This window comes from Cervus elaphus, chromosome 32 (genome assembly GCF_910594005.1).
Source record: "Cervus elaphus chromosome 32, mCerEla1.1, whole genome shotgun sequence".
NCBI classification, from domain to species: Eukaryota; Metazoa; Chordata; class Mammalia; order Artiodactyla; family Cervidae; genus Cervus; species Cervus elaphus.
Genome location: NC_057846.1, coordinates 25,075,156 through 25,095,260, shown reverse-complemented (window position 1 = coordinate 25,095,260; position 20,105 = coordinate 25,075,156). Strand labels below are relative to the sequence as shown.

Sequence of the window (20,105 nt, the reverse complement as noted above, 5' to 3'; positions counted from 1 at the left end):
CTGCTCGATTGCTTCCATCCATTAGTGGGGATAATAGAGAACTGACTGAACATCTTTTCTATACAGGAACAATTGAATTAGGCTTTCTATCTACAAAAGTGACTATCACAATTACTGAATGTGTTTAATGCCACTATAAATCTTTCCTGAAAGTAGAGAAAGAAGAAATAATAACTCTTTGAGGTATTCAGTGGCTGGGAAAATGGAAATTAAATACCACAATTACTCAAAATTATAAGAAAAAAGCAACTCGTGGGCTGTCCAAACTCTGGGAACCACAGTATCGCTTTATTAAGTAAACACAGGTGGGAGTTGCCTTCATAATAGTCTAGACACCACACCAGACCTCAGCTCCTGAATATTTATGGAAAATTTTCTAAGAAAGCAAGATGGATATGGTCTAGACAAACAATTCCTTACACAGACTCTCTTCTAGAAGACACTCACAGCATATTCTCAAAATGCCATCTTTTTTTTAGCGGGAGCCATAGGGAGCGCCTATAGACCAGTAAAGGCATAGTGATCCCATGCTTCCTAGGGGCGTTGTGGTTTGTATGATGAAAGACCATGCTGTATCAACACATACAGTTGTACTTGGAGACCATCCTTCTGCCAAAAGAGAAGTTCTCTAAAATTGAAAATTAATTATAGTTTCAGTTTAGGCTTCTCTGTCTCTCCTTGTCTGTCTCTTGCTTTCTCACAACAACCTAAGACTGTACTTAGTATCTGTGTTAAAAATACTGCAAATATAAAGACATGGAGAAGACTCAAGTATTTCTCCCACATCTCTAGATTAATATTTAAAACATAGTAAACTATGTAGTAAATTAAAGATGTCATGGGAAAAGTCTCAAGAGCTTGACTTGTGCAGTCTTACAGCAGGAGTTTTTTATAGATTATTGACCCCACAGCTAGTTTTGGTCACTCAGGGCTCATGGAGAACAATCAGTTTAGTTGTTTGGTGTCACACAACTAGATGATAGAAGATCCTGGCCTGGAAAAATGTCTGGACCCATCAATAACATTTATTTCAAGGAGGATATAAAACACTGGGAAAATGAATGTCTTCGGCTAAACCTACTTACTCCATTCTGTTGTTTAATGTGTTTTTTAGCATTGCATTTTGTTGCTGTCTTGAGTCTATTTATGCATATAAAATTTGCTGTATCTGTCTTGACTTTCTATTATCTTTTTAGTTTGTTGAACTCACGTGTGACAAGGGGCATGCTATTTGCCAACACAAGAAAACTCCAAATATCCGGTATAGGATGCTGTTAGTAAAAGCACCCTGGAATGTGATGTTCCAAAGGTCAGGGTTGCCTTTTGTTCATATTCATATCCTAGCCTCTAGCCATATCGGTTACTTAAATGCATATTTAAATTAATTAAAATTGAATAGGTAGGATTCACTTTCTCCATTGCACTAGCTGCATTTCAAGTGCCCAACAGCTTGAAATAATTCAATTGCTCAAGTGTAACCACTGGTTGCTACCAAATATGGAATATCACCAGCATCATAGAAGTTCTCTTAGTTCTGAGGGCTCCCCTGGTAGCTCAGCTGATAAAGAATCTGCCTGCAGTGCAGGAGACCCAGGTTCGATTGCTTGGTGGGGAACATCCCCTGGAGAAGGGAATGGTGACCCACTCCAGTATTCTTGCCTAGAGAATTCCATGGACAGACCACGGGTCACAAAGAGCCAGACATGACTGAGCGACTAACACTTACTAACTTAGTGCTGGTAGCGATGAGTACTACAAAGACAAACAGCGTATTAGGGAGAGATAGGATGGGGGTACATATAGAGAGAGACGGTTGATAAATAGGTTAAGTGGATGAGTAAGGAGGGAGGGAGGAAGGGAAAGAGGGTAAAAGAATGAGAGAAAATGAAAGAAAGATAACTAGCTGATATTCTGAAATATTTTAGATGGGTTCTGTAGCTGGGTAATTCTATAAGAAGTTTGCTCATCACCACCTTTCTGAGGCTTATAAAATGTATCTGATCCACAGGATACAGAGTGGAGAAGCCGTGACTTATTACAGGCACCCTGTCACCTCAATTAATACAGCATGCCCACCTTGAGGTAGGTGCTTTGAAGCAGAGTAAGAAATAGCAGCTTTCAAATTCTTTAAGCACAAAGAAGACAAAAGCTGCAGTAATGATAATTTAGGACGGGAGCCTCTGGCATTCATATTATGGCATAGGGATGCAAAAACAATAAAAATGTCTGTGTACCTATGGTTTAAGTCCATATTTATAACTTTTCCTTGAAGATTATATACTGCATTCTCATTATTCCCATCATTTTCTTCTTGTTTTAAAATCATGTTATTGTATTATTCATAGAATTAATTTTAACATCTTACAAGCCATTTAGCAGAGCCAATATACATCTGCTAAGTATCACATATTACCAATGAGGATTATGATCCTTGTCTAATGACTACACGCAAGAACTTTTTTCCTGAGAAACATATAAAATGAAAAAAAAAATTTTTAATGAACTTATTAGGTTACATAATCCTTTCCCAGAGTTGAATAGTTCTCCAAAGAATAGTCTCAGTGTTTCTTTCTCAGCCCAGTTGGAAATGTCCCATATAATGGAATGACTGTCTTGCTGTCTTGGGAGGTGACAGTATGTAGAATTCTGAATCAGAAACATCACAGATTTCTGAGCAGAGTGAGGTTTTCCCATCCTATAATAGGAAAGAACATAAACTTCCTATCAGTGATAACACAGAAAAAGCTTTTATTAAATATTCTCATAAGTCTACCTTGACTTTTTGCTTCTGTCTTAAAAATTTTAATTGTTAAACATTCTGAATAATTGTCATTCAGAATCTTGGCTTCCCTAGTGGCTCAGACAGTAAAGAATCCGCCTGCAATGCAGGAAACCCAGGTTTGATCCCTGGGTCGGGACTATCCCCTAGGGAAGGATATGGCAAACCACTCCAGTATTCTTGCCTGGAAAATCCCATGAACAGAGGAGCCTGCTGGGCTACAGTCCATGGGGTTGCACAGAGTCAGACATGATGGAGCAACTAACAGTTCAGAATGATAAATCATTCTGATGGGAAAGCACCTTACCTCTTCTTCAAGAATGATAAAACTCACATGAAAATACAGCCAATTTCAGATAAAAGTTTCCATTTAGATATATCAGTATACTGAAATATTTTAAAAACTCAATGATATGAACCATGAGGCAAATTATACCAGTATTAGTGGAGTACCATCTGGACATAACATCCATTTCTCTTCACAGCAAAGGATGCTCTCAATCCAAGGAAAGATTCCAATGGATCTCTCTGTAAGTAGGAAACTTTTATTTTATTTTTCATTCCACATGTTCTTTCTGTATGAGTTATATGTAAAAAAGTTTTTTAATACAATTATTCAATTAAAAAGTGTAATATTTTACTATGCTACTATATGCTAGTTATGGAGATGTAGGAATGAATAAGAAAGTTAGAGTTTATGATTTAATGGAGCTTAGAATTTAGTTGTGACATAAACATCCAACACATTCTTACATGAATGCTTATTTTGTCGAAATTATAACAATAATATCATATACATGTATATGTGTTTATATATATTTAGTGAAAGGCAATCACTGATTGCAAGGAGAATATATGATAGGTGGACCTTATCAGGCTGGGAGGTCAGAGGGGGCCTCCCTTTCAAAAGCTGGGTGAGTATTTCCATGTGAAAAACTAAGGAAGAACCTTACAAGAAGAGGGAACAGCTTGTGGAAAAGAGTCTAGAATGTTCTGGAAACAAAATGTATGTGCTTAAGATGAAAAAGAAAGCGCTGGACTTTGTGGCTGGAGAGAGAAGCAGAGTCTGGCAGAGAGACTATTGCAGAGGAGGAGACGCTGGAGGGGGAGAAGGGCCTGAGAGCGGTGCTGTGGGCGGGGGGCTCCCGGGAGGTGCAGGGAAATGAGGGCTCCAGGGTGCCCTGAGGAAGAGGGCACGTGACCTCAGCGAGTGCCGGCTCGGTGTAGAGCGCGTGACTGGTGAGGCGTCCTGAGATAGGCTAGGAGTGGATGGGCGCCGAAGCTGAGACGGAAGCTCATTAATGCTTTCAGAAAAGTTGGCCTTGAAAGGTGGAGAGAAAACTATGCTTGCAGGCAGTCTCTTTGTTCTTATTTTTAAGAATGGCAGACACTAAATTAGATTTCATTGCTGATGGGAAAAGGTCCAGTAGATAGGGAAAAGATAGATTTAGGAACAAATGAAAAAGGGAGAATAATTCCTAGCTTAAGAAAATTACAGATAGAATTACATTTTAGATAGTTATATTTCTTTCAGATATGATACACATATATCTGGAAAAATATTCTACTCTGTGCTTTATTATGGAAATTCTCTTTGTAGTTATCTCTTTTCTAATTCTAATACATTTATTTAATTTTAATATTTAATCATTTGGCATTAAATTGTTTGCTATGCATTATCCTAAAACTATTCACAATGCTTGTTACTAATGATTGCTTATATTAACTTAGCATTCCCTTATTACTAACAAATTCCTAGGTCATATCATTGCTCATGTAATTAATGAAATTTTGGTTTAATTGGCCATTCTCAACAGTATGTATCTATTCTTAGGTGGAACCTTGTTCTTGGGACTTAAAGAACTTATATTATGCAGTGGAATGAATCTCTTGATCCTTTGAATGGAGAGAGGAAAATACAGAATAATAGAGAGGGATTTGGGAAGATGGCAGCTCAATTTAGCCACCACTTGCAGTTGCTGGGACCACCTGAGAAGAGGGCTGGTAGCAGAGAGCAAATAAAACCAAGGGCTCCCTCTGGGCCTCTGGGTGCAGGGTTAGAGCAGACTCTTCTCCTTTGGGAGCTAAAAGAAATCCAAAGGAACAGTGTTCAAGACCTCTGGGTGGCCATGCTAGTGAGAGAGTGGCAAAGAGCTTTTCTGACCAATAAAAGCAAAAATGGTGTCTGATCATTTGACTGTCTAATCATTGACTCAGGAAGGTCATGATGATCTATCAAAAATATGAAAAAGTCACAAGACCTGAATAGAGTCTCAGAATTCTCTCCACCCTTACTATCAGAGGATGTGAGCCTTTGAATCTGGAATATTAAAGCCTCCCCACCATCAAATGGACTTCCCCCATAGCTCAGATGGTCATGAATCTGCCTGCAATATAGGAGACCTGTGTTTGATCTCTGAGTTGGGAAGATCCCCTGGAGAAGGGAGTGGCTACCCACTCTAATATTCTTGTCTGGAAAATCCCATGGACAGAGAAGCCTGTCTGCTACAGTTCATGAAATGCAAAGAGTCAGACATGATTGAGTGACTGACACTACAGCTACCATTGAATGAATTGTTATATATCAGAATCAATATCTAGAATGTATAATTTTAAAATATTTTATTGACAATGGAAGGAGGAGGGGGTAGGGCAGGGGACAGAGGAGGAAAAAACTTAACCTTTATGAACAATATTATAAATTTTATTGAAATATATTAAAGAAGAAGCAAACATAGGGAAAGGTAAAAATAGGAAATATTTTGGATAGGAAATCTCTGCAGAATATTTTGGAAGTAAGCATTGATTTTATACAGATCCTGTGACCCTGTAGTTCTGTTCCCACATGCACAGGCCAAAGGAACTCTGATATGTAAATATACAAAGAGACATCTTCATCATTATTGTCATCACAATTAATGTTTATTGAGTATTTATGTACATGCATACATGCATGCTCAGTCATGTCCGACTCTTTGCAACCCCATAGGCTGTAGTCCACCAGGCTCTTCTGTCCGTGGAATTCTGTCCAGTAAGATTACTGGAGTCGGTTGCCATTCCTTCTCCAATTTATGTACAGGTACAACCATAAGCATATTATATATAGTAGCTCCTTTGTCATATTGCATCATTTGAAAATGCTGATATTTGACTATTTTTGACCTACAAAAATCACAGTTACATATGCATCAGGCTAATATTCTTCTTAATATTTCTATGAAGTAGGCATTATTATTTCCATTTTAAAATGGGAAGCTGAGGCCCAGAGAGACTAAACAACTTTGCCAAGTTTGCTCAGCTACTGAATGGATAGCCATACATCAAATTCATGAAATCTGACACTGGAATCCGTGCCCAAAACTGTGGTGCGGTACCACCTCTCAACCTGGAAAGAATGTTCACAGCAACACACCTCAGGATAGCAAAAGGCTGAAAATGATATCAAAGTCCCTTAACAAGGGAACAGATAAATAACTAGATGTGTATTCATAGAATACAAAGTACCCAAAATGAATAAACTAGAGTTCCTCATCTCCATGTTAAATGAAAAAAAGAGCGTTTCCATGAAGGTTGAAAACATTTAAGATAGTGTTATATATTGTTGAGGGACACAGAGGTATATGACACACAGATTCTTTCCCATGAATGAGAAGCCCCAGGTTAGGACAGTGGTTAATACAGTGTAGAGGATGCCACTGGGGGAAGGATGAAGAAGAAATATCCATTGTATTGGTAATATTTTAGTTTAAGTGAGGTGGTTGGGTACATGAATGCTTGTGGTCTCATTCTTAAGGCAACTCTGCAGGCAGAGAGAGAGAGAAATACCCACAAAAAGATATTCTCAGAGAATGTTATGAGGAATGAAAAACTTGGTAAGAGTGGGGGCAGTAAAAAAAAAGGACAACATTAAACATTTCAAAGATGTACACAGGGAGTACAGTATGATCAAATTCATCTGTATTTACTTGTGTGTTCATAAAAGGAGTATGAAGCAGAGAGGCCAAGATCTTAACAGAGATTGTGCCAGTGTGATAACATTTCAAAGTGACTTTACATAGTTTTCTTACAGTTTTGTATAATTTTCAAGTATTTTGCACTTACTTATATGCAGTCAGAAAAAGTTACAGCATTGTAGACAAAGAGAGGATTGAGAAAGCTAGATGGGAAGGTGGACTCAACCTTTCAGTAAGGCAGATAAATACTGGCTTCTCTCTCATTTAGGCTTCCCTGGTAGTTCAGATGGTAATGAATCTGCCTGCAAGCTGGGAGACCTAGGTTCAATCCCTGGGTTGGGGAGACCTCTAGAGAAGCGAATGGCAATCCACGCCAGTATTCTTGCCTAGAGAATTCCACGGACTGAGGGGCCTGGCCGGCTGCAGTCCATGGGATCACAAAGAGTTGGAAACAACTGAATGACTAACACTTATACTAAACTTATCTCTCTCATTTAGAAGTGATAGACAGTATTTCCCACCAGGATCACTCATCTGGTTCAAATTCCATGTCTTATGGGACACCATCTAATTAATTAGCTAACAATCTCCCTAGGAATGTTTGGGCTAGGGATCTATCTTCTTCTAGGATGTGCTTATATCTTTGACAGGCATGGGAGCTTTTTATTTTCCTTTTTTATAACTTCTATTTTTAATTAGGGATAATTTACAATGTTGTGATGGTTTATGCCATACATCAGCGTGAATCAGCCGTAAGTAGACATATGTCCCCTCCCTCTTGATCCTCCCTTCTACCTCCGTCCCCGTTCCAGCCCTCTAGGTCATCACAAAGTACTGGCTTTGCATTCCCTGAGAACCAAAAGGGAGTAGTAGCATTGAAACGTGTGCACCGCCATATGTAAAGTAGATAGCCAGTGGGAATTCGCTATATGAGGCAGGGAACCCAAAGCTTTTTTTTTTTTTAAACTGGGATGGTTGCGGGGTGGGGAAGGGAGAAGCAGCTTAGGGGTCCAGGAGGAAGGGGGAATTTTAAATTCGGAGTTACAAATACATAGATTTTTGGAGGGATAAATAACATGGGTGATGAATTATAGGAGGAGAGCTCCAGGTGAGGGATTTGAAGTTCTAAATGGGGGTAGAATGAGGTTCTGTCCTTCCCTCATGGGAAAGGGGTCTGTTCTGTACATGCCCCTTGAACTGCCTTTGATTGCCCTAGAGAAGACCAGAACCTGGGCAGTCTCTTTTTCATGAAGAATTGAGATGAGCACAGAAACAGAACTATCTCGTTGCCCAGATGGTAAGGTAAGAGATGTGTTAGAGAGGAAGCCGTTCTCTCTACCTCTACCTGGAAGCTGACGATTCTTTGTCACCACAGAGACAGGGCTTCACCAGCATGTGGAGTCAGCATCTTGCAGGGTCAGAGCACTTCTCAAGAAGGGCAGATGAGAGGTGAATTCCTCTTCCGCAGATGAATTCCCAGGGAGCCAGAGCAAAGTGGCCAGTAAAGTGGAAGGGAGGTTTGGTCTCCTGCTGACAGACCAAGTTGTGATCAATGGCTTTGAGAACTTTTAAAGATGACTGGAAGACTTCACGGAGCAAATTTCTAATAACAGGAAGATGGTTGATTGGTTCATAAAAAGAGAATGTGTATCATTGTGTACGCAAAAATAGATCATGGTTAGAAGTACCAGTATGGGTTACCCTTATTTGGCTAAATTTGTAACTAGGTATTGTCTAATGAAGAATGTTAGCAGTGCTTTTTAGTATTGTGCGGATTACTTTTCACAATGTTAAAGAGTTAGTAAAATTGTCTGAGTTTAACTTTTTTTTTAATCATGAAATGAGTGAAAGGATAATCGTGTGAGAGATGATAAGAGCTAGAGTGAAAGAAGAGAGACAGAGAAAGACATGGAGAAAGAAAGAGCATTAGTTATACCTATAAACATACGGGATGAGGAAGAAAAATGATTCAGTCTGTCTTTATAGAAGTAAACAATCATTAATAGTGAAAACACAGAGCTGAAACTTTAGAGCTGAAAGGAGGCTTAGTTTTCATAAATTCCAGAAAGCTCATTATACTGATTAGGAAACACAGTCTAAAGACTTCCTTAGAAGAAGAGTCTCAGACTGAACAGATTTCTGTTGAATGTCATGTATTAACTTAAGGCTTAATATATGTATTGTTAGCATTTTCTGAATTTGGTTTTCAGCAAATTAGTAGCAAATGAATCATCCATAATTACCGGAGTTGAATTAAAGGAGAGTATTTTCCTACTTAAAAGGTAGGCTGGGGTCAATTTTATGGCAGTGTTATTTATGTTTATGCATAAAGACATCTGGTGGTCTGAAAATTCCATTTCCATTTCCAAGCCTTTTATATTTTCCACAAGTTGAAATGCCTGGTTCCTGCTAAATTCATTAGAATTGTTATAAAGGTGAAAGGAAAGGATGTAATAGAAATGGTAAGTGAAAACCTGTCACTAAGTCACTTTTGGAGCCCGCTGGGCTCCTCTGTCCATGGGATTCTCCAGACAAAAACAGTGGAGTGGGTTACCATGCCCTCCTCCAGGGGATCTTCCCAAATCAGGGTTCGAACCCAGGTCTCCTGAAGTGGCAGGAGGATTCTTTTCCACTGAGCCACCAGGGAAGCATGATATTAGAATTCCAAGGAAGGTAGAGTAACAGAGCAGACTGTGGGGAATATGGATGAAAAGAATTATCCTCATCTTCAGAATGGAGACGGTAAGGCACAAAGTTAAATGAGATGCTTATTTTACTGGCAGTGACATATGCCCACAGGTGGATGGGAAATGCTCTTATAGTAGTTTTAATTTGCTTTCCTCTGGTTGCTAATGAGTTTGAACGTGTTTTCCTCTGTGATGCATCCATTGTGCTTCCTTTACTGAGAAACTCCTTATCTTTCGCCAGTTGCTACATTATTTGTCATTTAAAAAAATTCTTTTGTAAGAATCCTTTATATGCTCTTCATACCAAACCTTTGTTGGTTGTGTGTTGTGCAAACACATCCTTGCTATTTGAGGCTTGGCCCTTCACTTTCTAATGGTTTCTTTTCATGATCAGAATTTCTTTAACGTAGTGTAATTATCAGTCTTTATTTTATAGTCGTCTTTTGTGTCCTTTCCAATATCCTATCCTGAGATATTTTTTTATTATCTTTCAAAAGCTTGTGCTTTTGCCTGAAATGTATAATTCTTTAATCTACCTTAAAGTTACACATGGAGAGGATGTGAAGTAGAAATATAATTTTTATTATTTTGTATCTACAACTAAATGTGCTCATACCGTTTCTGAACAATCTGTCCTTTACCATTGTACTCCAAGGCCCATTGCATGAAGGATTAGATTTCTAAATGTGAGAGTTTATTCCTGTATTTTCAATTCTGCTTTCTTGGATCTGTTTGTCTATCTCTAGACAAATATCATGCTATCTTAATTACCTTTGCTTCACAATAAGTTTCAACATATCTGGTAATAGGGCTTCCCTGTTGGCTCAGATGGTAAAGAATCTGCCTACAATGCAGGAGACCTGGGTTCAATCCCTGGGTTGGAAAGATCCTCTGGAGAAGGAAATAGTAAACCCAGCATTCTTGCTTGGAGAATTAAGTGGACAGGAGAGCCAGGAGGGATATACAGACCATGGAGTCTCAGAGTTGAATGCAACTGAGCAGCCTTCACTTCACTTCACTATCTCATAGTAAACCCACCGTCCTTGTCCCTGTCCTGCATACATTTTAGAATCAGCTTGTCAGATTATATGTAAAAATGTTTTCTGTCATTATATTAAATTTGTAGATAAATTTTGGGAGAATGGATATTTTTATGATGTTGAGTCCTTAAAATCTGGATATAGTTTCTAATAGGAAAGACATTATTTTCCTAGGCCAACTGGCATGATTTTTTAAAATATTAAAATTAATTTATATCTGACGCTAAACTTAGTAAACCTGAATTTTAAACAGAATGAGCATTTATAAAAATCTGAAACGCCTCGAATTCTGGAAGCCAAGGAGCAGTTTACAAAACTGAGACACATTTTACAAAGCACTCCTTACCTGAGACCCTTGTCCTTCTTAAATTCACTGAGTTATAAGAAGAGCTTTTATAATTTTAAGGAGCTTAATTCATCTGGTTTAAGTTCACTGATACTAAGCTAATATGAAAGCTATTTCTTCTAGCTGCTAGAAGTCTGTCTTTTCAGTTGAATTTTAATTCCTGTATGGAATTGCTTTTTTTTTAAGCTAATTTTTCTGAAAATACATATATTTTGAGCAACAATCTCCTCCAAATATCCTCTTATTTATGCATTTCTGATTTTGTGCATTCCTCTCATGGTGAGATGAACAAGCAACTGAACTTAAAAGGGTCAAAACTTCAGAAGCCCTTTTTCTTGAAATGCAGGGCCCAAATTCACTTACAGAGTCAAAACTGGTCCAGAGTTCTTTCTTTCATCGTTCATGTGCTTCCATAAGCAAAGCTTCCTATTCCCTAAATCCCATAGACAGAAAGCAGCTCTTCCAGCCTGGCTAAATATGGGATATGTCAACCAGTCTCCCTCTTCATCCGGGTGGGCGGTACCTTGAGAGTGTTAGTTGACCCTACCCTTGGCACTGATGTCAGACCTATCACTGGTTTCAGATGCCAACTGAACTCATGAGATGCTTCATCTCTTCTTCCATGGAAGTGACTTCAGTCATTGGGAGAAACAGAAAATTACTTATTATGTGAAACTTTTGTACCCATAGGTGTGTGGGGTATTTTGAAGAATACCGAGATCTCATGGCTAGAGATCCATGGTTGTAGAATGAGACAAAGGAAAACTGCCAATGGAACCCTACTATGGGGATGTAGCTAAAAGAAAATTGGTTTTACTTGCACATGGTAGATGCAGAAAAAATATTTGTTGATAACAGCCAATCTTCAAAAGTTTATTTCTACCAAAAACCAATTCAGAATTCTCAGAAAACCATTGAAAGACATAGTGATATAGAGGAAATTGAGTTTTACTTCTTAAAGCAGGTTCTCTCTATCTCTTTGATTGTCCCCATCACTTTTAGATTTGGATTTGCAGCAACAGATTTGTGCAGGCTCATTTTTTTTTTTCCTTCCTGACGCTATGGCTACAATTTATTCAACAAGTCTGCACCTTAGGTTATGACTGTATGGATCTACCAACTAGATTTCCCCAGGGTAAAGTAGCTAGATCTGAGAACTTTTATCTTGCAATGCACTCAAGCTTTTGCTAAGAAATATTATTTACTGAAGTAATAAATTATTAAATTATTTACCCCCAAATGGGTAGAACATAGAACAAGGTTAAGCACACATTTCAATTTAAGTTCATTATATCTTAGGCAGTGGGTGTGAAGTTATTTCTGTTACTGTTTAATCCAACCCTGTCTTTTCTTAATCATTAAAGGAAAAGATTTTCTTTTTTTTTTTCCCCCCTCTCTCTTCAGGCGTCAACAATTCCAGAGGCCTAAACTATCATAAAACTTCTTGGCTATTTCAGATAGCCAAATCACAAATCTCGCTTACTTCAAGTAGGTGAGATTTTATAGGAATGTAATGATATTTAAAGGATTTCTTAGGCTTATCCAGACGATGATTTTGGTTTGTCCAATTGGCACTCTCAGCACTGGTATATTCTCTCTACCCTATCCCCACAAAAGGACCTCCCTCCCCTCCTCCTTACTTTTTTGCATTGGTTATCTGCTTCCTTTCATTTTGGAACAAAGCTGGAACATTTAATAGGTAGATAAATGCAATTTTGTTGTTTTTATTACAATCAGCAGGGTTTTTTTTCCCCCCTGATGATTGAACTACCATCTCACTTACTCTAATTCAGGGCTAAGGCCTTTTATATGCTATACTTCAATAATTAAGATTATGAAACAGCCAGCCTAGGAGATGAATAACACATATTTAAACTGGCTTCTTAATGGGGCTTTGCATTTTTCTCTCTCTCGCTGTCGTAAAATTCAATCAGATAGAACACTTTAAATGTTATATTCAGATCTTTCTCTCTATTCTCTCACTTTGATCCTCACTTGATATGTCTATTTTTCTTATTTCCTTCATTGAACAGAAAGAGTAGCCAACTTCTCTGTAGTTCAGAAAAAATTAATGGCACTTTTTAAAGTTAAATGATAGCCATATAGGGTTATAAATTGCAGGTAAAAGTGTATGATCAATTGCTAAAATAGAAATAGAAAATACAATTTGGGACTCTTTAGTTGTATAAAAACAATTACATATAAACCACTACGATTTCTATTAAAAAAAAAACATTTTCTGTCACAAATCAAAGGCAAAAAACTGTAATATGTCAGCATTAGCAGTATTTTGGCAAAAATGCACTTTTTCAAAGTCTAAAGCTTGCTTTGCTTTTAAATGATAATGAAGTGGCTCTTAGGCCCAGTAAGAAACCATCTTCGGATGGTCTATAGCCTTAGAAATGCTTTAAAGCATCAATATTCTCTGCAGAAGTCTGATCTTTTAAAATTGCAAATTGGAAAGGCATCACAAATATCTTCCTGATGGTCAAGCTTTAGGAAAATTAAAAATGTGGAGATTAGCATATTGTAGTACAAATCCAGGAATGGTTGTTTTTAATCCTTCTGTTCTATACACAGGTTTTAAAAGCTAGAAATTACAACATTTTGATTAAAAAATAATGTTATAAGGCAGATATTTATCTTTTTCACAGGGAGGTGTTGTGAAATTAAGAACTAGAAATCTTCATGAGTAAGTCTTAGCTTAGTGCTAAGGATGCTGTTTGGTCTCAAAAATCAAGAGATAATTAATATATCACAGTCTTGTTACTTCTTGTTTTCTCCTCATTTATTGCATAGTTCTTTTTAAATAAGCAGAATCATCTGAGTCTAAAATCTCTTCCTACCCATTTAAAACTCTGACATTTATGTGTCACTCAAGTAATTTATGGATGCAGGAGCCAACATGTGTCTTCATGTGACCGATTTTCTTTCTTAGGGTAACTGGGCAAAATTGGAAGTTAGGTTATTTGTCTTTGGTGTTTTAAGTTTCATCCTCTAGCTAGCTTTAGCCTGGATGCCTGGAAATTATCATGCTGCCTCCCAACCCCCACCTCCATTTGCTCCTCTGACCTTCTCAGGAAAGGTTCTCGCCCCCTCCCCAGTCCCCACCAGAGTATGCCCAGTACTGATGGAGACGGGACAATTTTTGATGTCCTTGAAATATCAGACTCCTTATTCCACTGTTATTCAAGATAAACTTTGGGTGGCCTTACTATTTCTCAAGATATACTTGCCAGTTCTGGGACAATTTCCAGACCTGGCATATTTCTGACTCTCAGGAGACCAGATATTCTGGTTTCTTCGGGATTATCCCAATACAATTATTAATAGTGCCTCTTGCACAATCAGAAATATCTGTTTGAACAATAAAGAATATAGCTGCCTTAGCTATAGATCAATACTTACCTTCAGTTTCTGTAAAAGAGCAAGTAAGTTGAGGCCTGGAAAGAGAATACTGGTTTTAATGATTCAACACTTTGCTGATATTTGAGAAAGCAGATTAATTGGGGATTTGGGGGCTTGAACTGAAATGAAATGAGTTGAAAAGTCAGTGAGATGCAAGGAAAGGATCATACCTGGAGAGGAAGGTAGGTTCTTTCACAATAAATCAAATCAAGTCACATTCTACATTTCCATAATAACCCATATCATTGCTCTCAATCATAGCCAACCAGCAGCTCAATTTTTTTTTTTTTCCTTTGTTGAATCTCCTATCTCATTGTCAGTCCCCTCCTTATCTATTCAGGCTCTGCACTATAAGCTACAGAATCTTGTTTCATTTTTCTTCCCCATAAAATTAGTGTTTTGTATCTGTCTCTTCCAATTCTGTCATAAGATCAGAGTCAAAGACTCTCATTGGTTTTGCCACTGCTAGGGGTATTGTCATAACCTTCTAACTAACCAGAATCTGTGTGTTCAGTCACTCAATCTGTCGTACTCTCCACAACCCCATGGACTGCAGCATGCCAAGCTTCCCTGTCCTTTACTATCTCCTGGAGCTTGCTCAAACTCATGTCCCTTGAGTCAGTGATCCCATGCAACCATCTCATCCTCTGCTGCCCCCCTTCTCCGTTTGCCTTCAATCTTTCTTAGCATCAGGACTTTCTCCAGTGAGTTGGCTCTTTGCATCAGGTGACCAAAGTATTGGAGTTTCAGCTTCAGTATCAGTCCTTCCAATGAATATTCAGGACTGATTTCCTTTAGGATTGACTGATTTGATCTCCTTGCAGTCCAAGGGACTCTCTAGAGCCTTCTCCAGCACCGCAGTTTGAAAGCATCCATTCTTGTGGCGCTTTTAATTTGTCTTCCATGCTATTGACTGTTATTTCCTGGAAAAATATGTATCATGTCCTAGCCTGCTTTAAAACTTCTGTGTGCTTACTGTTGCCAACAAAGTAAAGATCTAGCTGCTTAATAGGATATAAAAGAGTTTTCAAAATCTGGTTTCAAAGTGCATTTTCAATTGTAGCCATTCCCATCTCCAAGTTCTTGTCCTGCTCTGCAGTAAACTGAAACTCAGGCCATGCTAAAGTCTTAGTTCCTAAAGACACCTTTCCTCTGTTTCTTTGCCAGAATGTCCTCTTCTTTCTCATTTCTACTCCCATCTTTCTATGCCTCATGTATGTCCAGATAGGCTTCAAGACCCAATTCAAATATTATCTTCACTCTGAAGCTTTTTCCAGCTCTTTTAAAGAAGAAGTTTGTGTTACTTGTGCACTTTAAAAATGCTGACAGTGAAGGCCCTGATTATGACTGTCTTACTCTGTTGTCAAACTTTTGAGGGCAGCAACAAAGTTTTATGTGTTTCTGTACGGACAGAACTTAAGAACTTCTAGTACATAATTAGACCTCATTCTGTATTTGTTAATGAAGATTAAGACATCATAAATTTCACTCAGAGTTCTTTGTATCTACTTTCTACCTCTCTTGAAAACCACATATTCACTTTTTTATTTTATATGGACTCTGGTTCCCTTCAGTCTTATCAGTATGTCTTTTTGTTTCTCAAACTTGAAAAGTTGCAGAATCCCAAGGTAATCTCAAGGATTCTGCTGATCCCAGGTGGAAGAATATAACATAAATTAATCTAAATATTTTAGATGATCATTTATCACTATGTGATAATATGCAACAATATCTATGGTGGGTACTGAAATTTCATAGCAATATACAACCAGAAGATGGTCCTCTAGATGATTGAGAAAATGCTCATATTAATTTTCAAAGCATTTTATCAAAATTAAAATACAAGATAAAAAATACTCAGATCCCAGCAGATCTCCCAAGGCTATTTTGAGAATCACTGCACTATGGAGAATTCCCTTCTACTTCTGTGCACTGCCAGTTAATTATTAAGAGATCATAGCAAGGGTCACAAAGTAGATACTATGGATATTTGCCTACAGAGGGAATGTATCTCATCCTCCCAGTCACAGCTCACCAAAGAAGAAACACTGTTTAACTAAGGAATAGAAATAAGAAGAAGAGAGGGTGAGTGGAGAGGAGGAAAGAACAGGTGAAGGAAAGAACAGGAACGCAGAGGTAGACAGGGAACTGGCCTGGCTCTGGACAGAGGCCGAGCACATGTCCTGCTTGATGGATTTGTCAGGGACACAGTGCCCTGCGGGCTCTAAAAGTCTGCCTTGGGCCACCTGCTCTGATGTATCTACACCTTTCTGCTCAGTCAGAAACTGCACTGTTCAACATTAAGAGTCTATTTCTTGCTTTAGATGGGAATGTTGTCTCTAGAAATTCTCTGTAAAAATACTCCTGTTTTACAGGAAAAATTTAAAAAAGACCAAGCATTCTGGTTAATTTACTACAGTGATTTGTTAGTTTAGATTGACTCCCTCTTAGCCAGCTTAGTCTTCCGAGGTACAAGGAATTGAAGCTGTGACTCATAATAGTAACAACAACAAACATAATAATGCATCACATTTTCTAAAAGCCTAAGTGTCAGGGAATGTTCTATATTATACATATATGAAATCATCTAGTCTGTAAAAATAACTCTGTGATTAGGTGCCATTATGACTCTCATTTTGGAGATGGAGGAGCTGCCAAGAATCACATCTACTGATTCTGCCATTATGTTCATCCAGTCTCTTTTCAACAGAACCCTTGGTCATGAAGAAGACTAAAGATACGGACAGGCTGCCTTGGAAGACGCACATCTGTACAGTTGTAAATTCTGGGCATATACCTTATGATCAATTTGACCAAAATAAACATTCATGCAATTTTAAATGTACATTTATTAAGCTCAAACTTAGAGGCACTGGGCTAGGGGCTGAGACTAGACAGATGCAATAGAAATAATAATTGAGAAATACATTTGAAAACCCCTTGTATATGAAGAGCAATGTATCTTCAAGGAGCAATGTTTCAAGCAAAAGGCTTTCACTCTATCCCTCAAGCTGCTAGTCTGTGATTTCCACCCCATCAAGGAATTTACTAAACAAAAGTATTTTCACTTCAGAATAGCCTCTTTCTATTTCTTCTGTCTGAAGACTGACACTCTTCTGATTGCTTCCATTTCGATGAAATTGACCAGAGAAGATTGCAGTGTACTTAGATAAGACTTACATTTGTCCATTCAAAAAATTTTCTTGAGCACCTACTATCTGCCAGGCTTTGCTCGGTGCCATCTAGATAGCAGTGAGAAACACAGAAGCAGTTCTGAGTCTCATGGAGTTTGCTGTATAACATGTGCTTTGGTGGGCCACCAGTAAGCAAAAAATCTGCTATAAATCAACAAAGCTATTTATTCCAATTTCCAGCCGTAAGGTGGCACGCCTCCAATGATTTATTGTACAGGATCCCCCCTTGCTGTGCATGTTCCTGCAAAGTCTCATTAGGACCTTTAAACTAAAAATATCTGATCCAGCTAAATTTTGGAAAAGGAAACTATTATTTGAAGAATTCATTTTCAGCAGCTGAGTGCCTCAGGAAGTTAGTAATGCCCAGTGGAGCTTTATGCTTCTGGTCTTCTCATTTGAAAGCAGCAGAGGTTGGAACGGTTCTTAGTTATTAACATCTAATGGCTGTTTTGTGACTTCTCAAGTGCCTTGGACTCCTCCTCCCAAGTCCCAGGGAATGGAAAGATACTTATTTGAATTTAATTAACTCAGAGGAGAGTCAGCCTGAAGGATAATGATTGAGTATACTTAGTACTGAATGTTCCTACATCTTCCCTAAAACTTAATGATGGATTTGTTGGACTGCTAATTCCCAGGAGTATGTGGAATAGAAGCCCCACGGAGAAGTAAAGCCAAAGTCAGGAAGTACCTGTCACCACCATTCTCCCTCTGCCATTAAGTTACAGTCTCACCTCTGTCTGTATCCTCTTAACACAGAATCCCCTTTGCAGAAGTTACTCCTTGTGTTCCAGATAGAAGCTCCATGAAATGCAGAAAAGAATGACAATGAATGAGACTTCAAATCTGTGCTTTTTCTTTGAGGCAACTTCTCAGTCTATCTTTCTCTCCTAAATGTCTGTACTTTGCTAATTGAAAAGATACTTCCATTTTGATAAGTCTTCAATAACTTCCATTTTGATTACTCAAATTCATATCTAGATTAATGAGATGCTGTACCTAAATTCCATGTTGTTTTGTAGGTGCTGTGAAAAGCTGTCATAGTAATTTGTTCACAAATTTATTCATTCTCAAATATTTATTGCAGATATGCCATGTGTCAGGCACTGTGTGAGAAAGTGCAGGCATAACAGTGAACAAGAGAGATATAATTACTACTCTTATGAGTTTACAAACTCACACTTGTATTTATTTACTCTCTCACCTATTTAACTAGTATGTATCATTTGCTAGATCCTGTTTAAGGGATCTGGGAAGATTCCAAAATAAATAAGAAAGCATTCTAAGGAACAAATGTAGGGTCCCTTCAGGAGGACAGTGACATTGGGATCATAAAAGGAAGGAAAAGTCTTTAAAGATAGTTTGGAGGTAGAATCAACCCTGGATGATTTTCAGGAGTGGAGAAAAGGTAGATATTGATGGGGATGAATTTAACTTATTTGAAAGTTTATACAAAAGGTGTTCGGGTTGATTGCTGGTGCTGCTGAGCCAAGTTAGAACCTAGTTCTAACTCCTCCTCCAAGGAGGAGAACTAGCTTGAGAGCAGGTTTAGGGGGTTAGGGTTAGGGTTAGGGTTAGGGTTAGGGTTAGGGTTAGGGTTAGGGTTAGGGTTAGAGACAGAGCAGCGGAATAGTGGGAGGACAAGGAAAGCACAGAGTTTGATTTGAGATAAACCGGACTTGAGATGATACATCCACGTGTGTCCTTTTCTGTTCAAATGAGAGACCATGAGCTTCTCCAATGTCAAGAAAGAACTGAATTCTCTTCATTAGATGCATTAGATATTATTTATTTTTTATTCTAAATCTTATTCCCAAAGGAGTTTTGGTAGCTTAAAATGCCACGTAGAATAAAGTAAGATAAAATAAAAATGAGAATACATGGGATGTGTTAGGCATTTCTTGCCTTTGGAGAAAATCTTTCCCCCAAATTAAAAATCATTTTTCTGCTACATGTATTTCTGGAGCTTCCTGGATCTCATCCTGTCTAAAGTCTGATTATTTGACTTTTTCTTTATTTCTGTGATCTACTCCAGACCTTACAAATTTTTTTCCCTTAAATCAGTTAGATTTTGGTTCTTCTGGTTTCAACCATAGAACCTAACCTGATTTTTTAAAAGTTCCTAAAGATGGTGGTGGGTGTTGTTTAGTTGCTAAGTTGTGTCCAACTCTTTGTGACCTCATGGACTGCAGCATGCCAGGCCTCCCTGTCCTTCACTGTCTCCCTGAGTTTGGACATGCTCAAACTCATGTCCATTGAGTCAGTGATGTCATTCAACCATCTCATCTTCTGTCACCCTCTTTTCCTCTTGCCTTCAGTATTTCCTAGCATCAGGGTCTTTTTCAGTGACTTGGCTCTTCTCATCAGGTGGCCAAAGTATTGGAGCTTAAGCACCAGTTCTTCCATTGAATACTCGGGATTGATTTCCTTTAGAATTGACTGTTTGATTTCCTTTAGGGTTGACTGGTTTGATCTCCTTACTGTCCGGGGACTGCCAAGAGTCTTCTCCAGAACCACAGTTCGAAAATCCATTCTTTGCTGCTCAGCTTTATTTATGGTCCGACTGTCACATTCATACATGACTATTGGAAAAACCATAGTTTTGACTCTGTGGACCTTTGTCAGCAAAGTGATGTCTCTACTTTTTAATACACTGTCTAGGTTTATCATAGGTTTTCTTCCAAGGAGCAAGCGTCTTTTA

At 38.2% G+C, this 20,105-nt stretch overlaps 1 long non-coding RNA gene across 1 annotated transcript in view; it reads left to right on the top strand.

Annotated features, from left to right (window-relative positions):
- The first annotated feature begins 1,194 nt into the window (after positions 1-1,194).
- The window catches only part of LOC122688086, a 157,530-nt gene continuing 138,619 nt past the window's right edge, over positions 1,195-20,105 (top strand). Inside the window, exons 1-3 of the long non-coding RNA XR_006339323.1 lie at positions 1,195-1,309; positions 2,009-2,082; positions 3,265-3,309. This is a non-coding gene — a long non-coding RNA (uncharacterized LOC122688086). The remainder of the gene's footprint in view (positions 1,310-2,008; positions 2,083-3,264; positions 3,310-20,105) is intronic.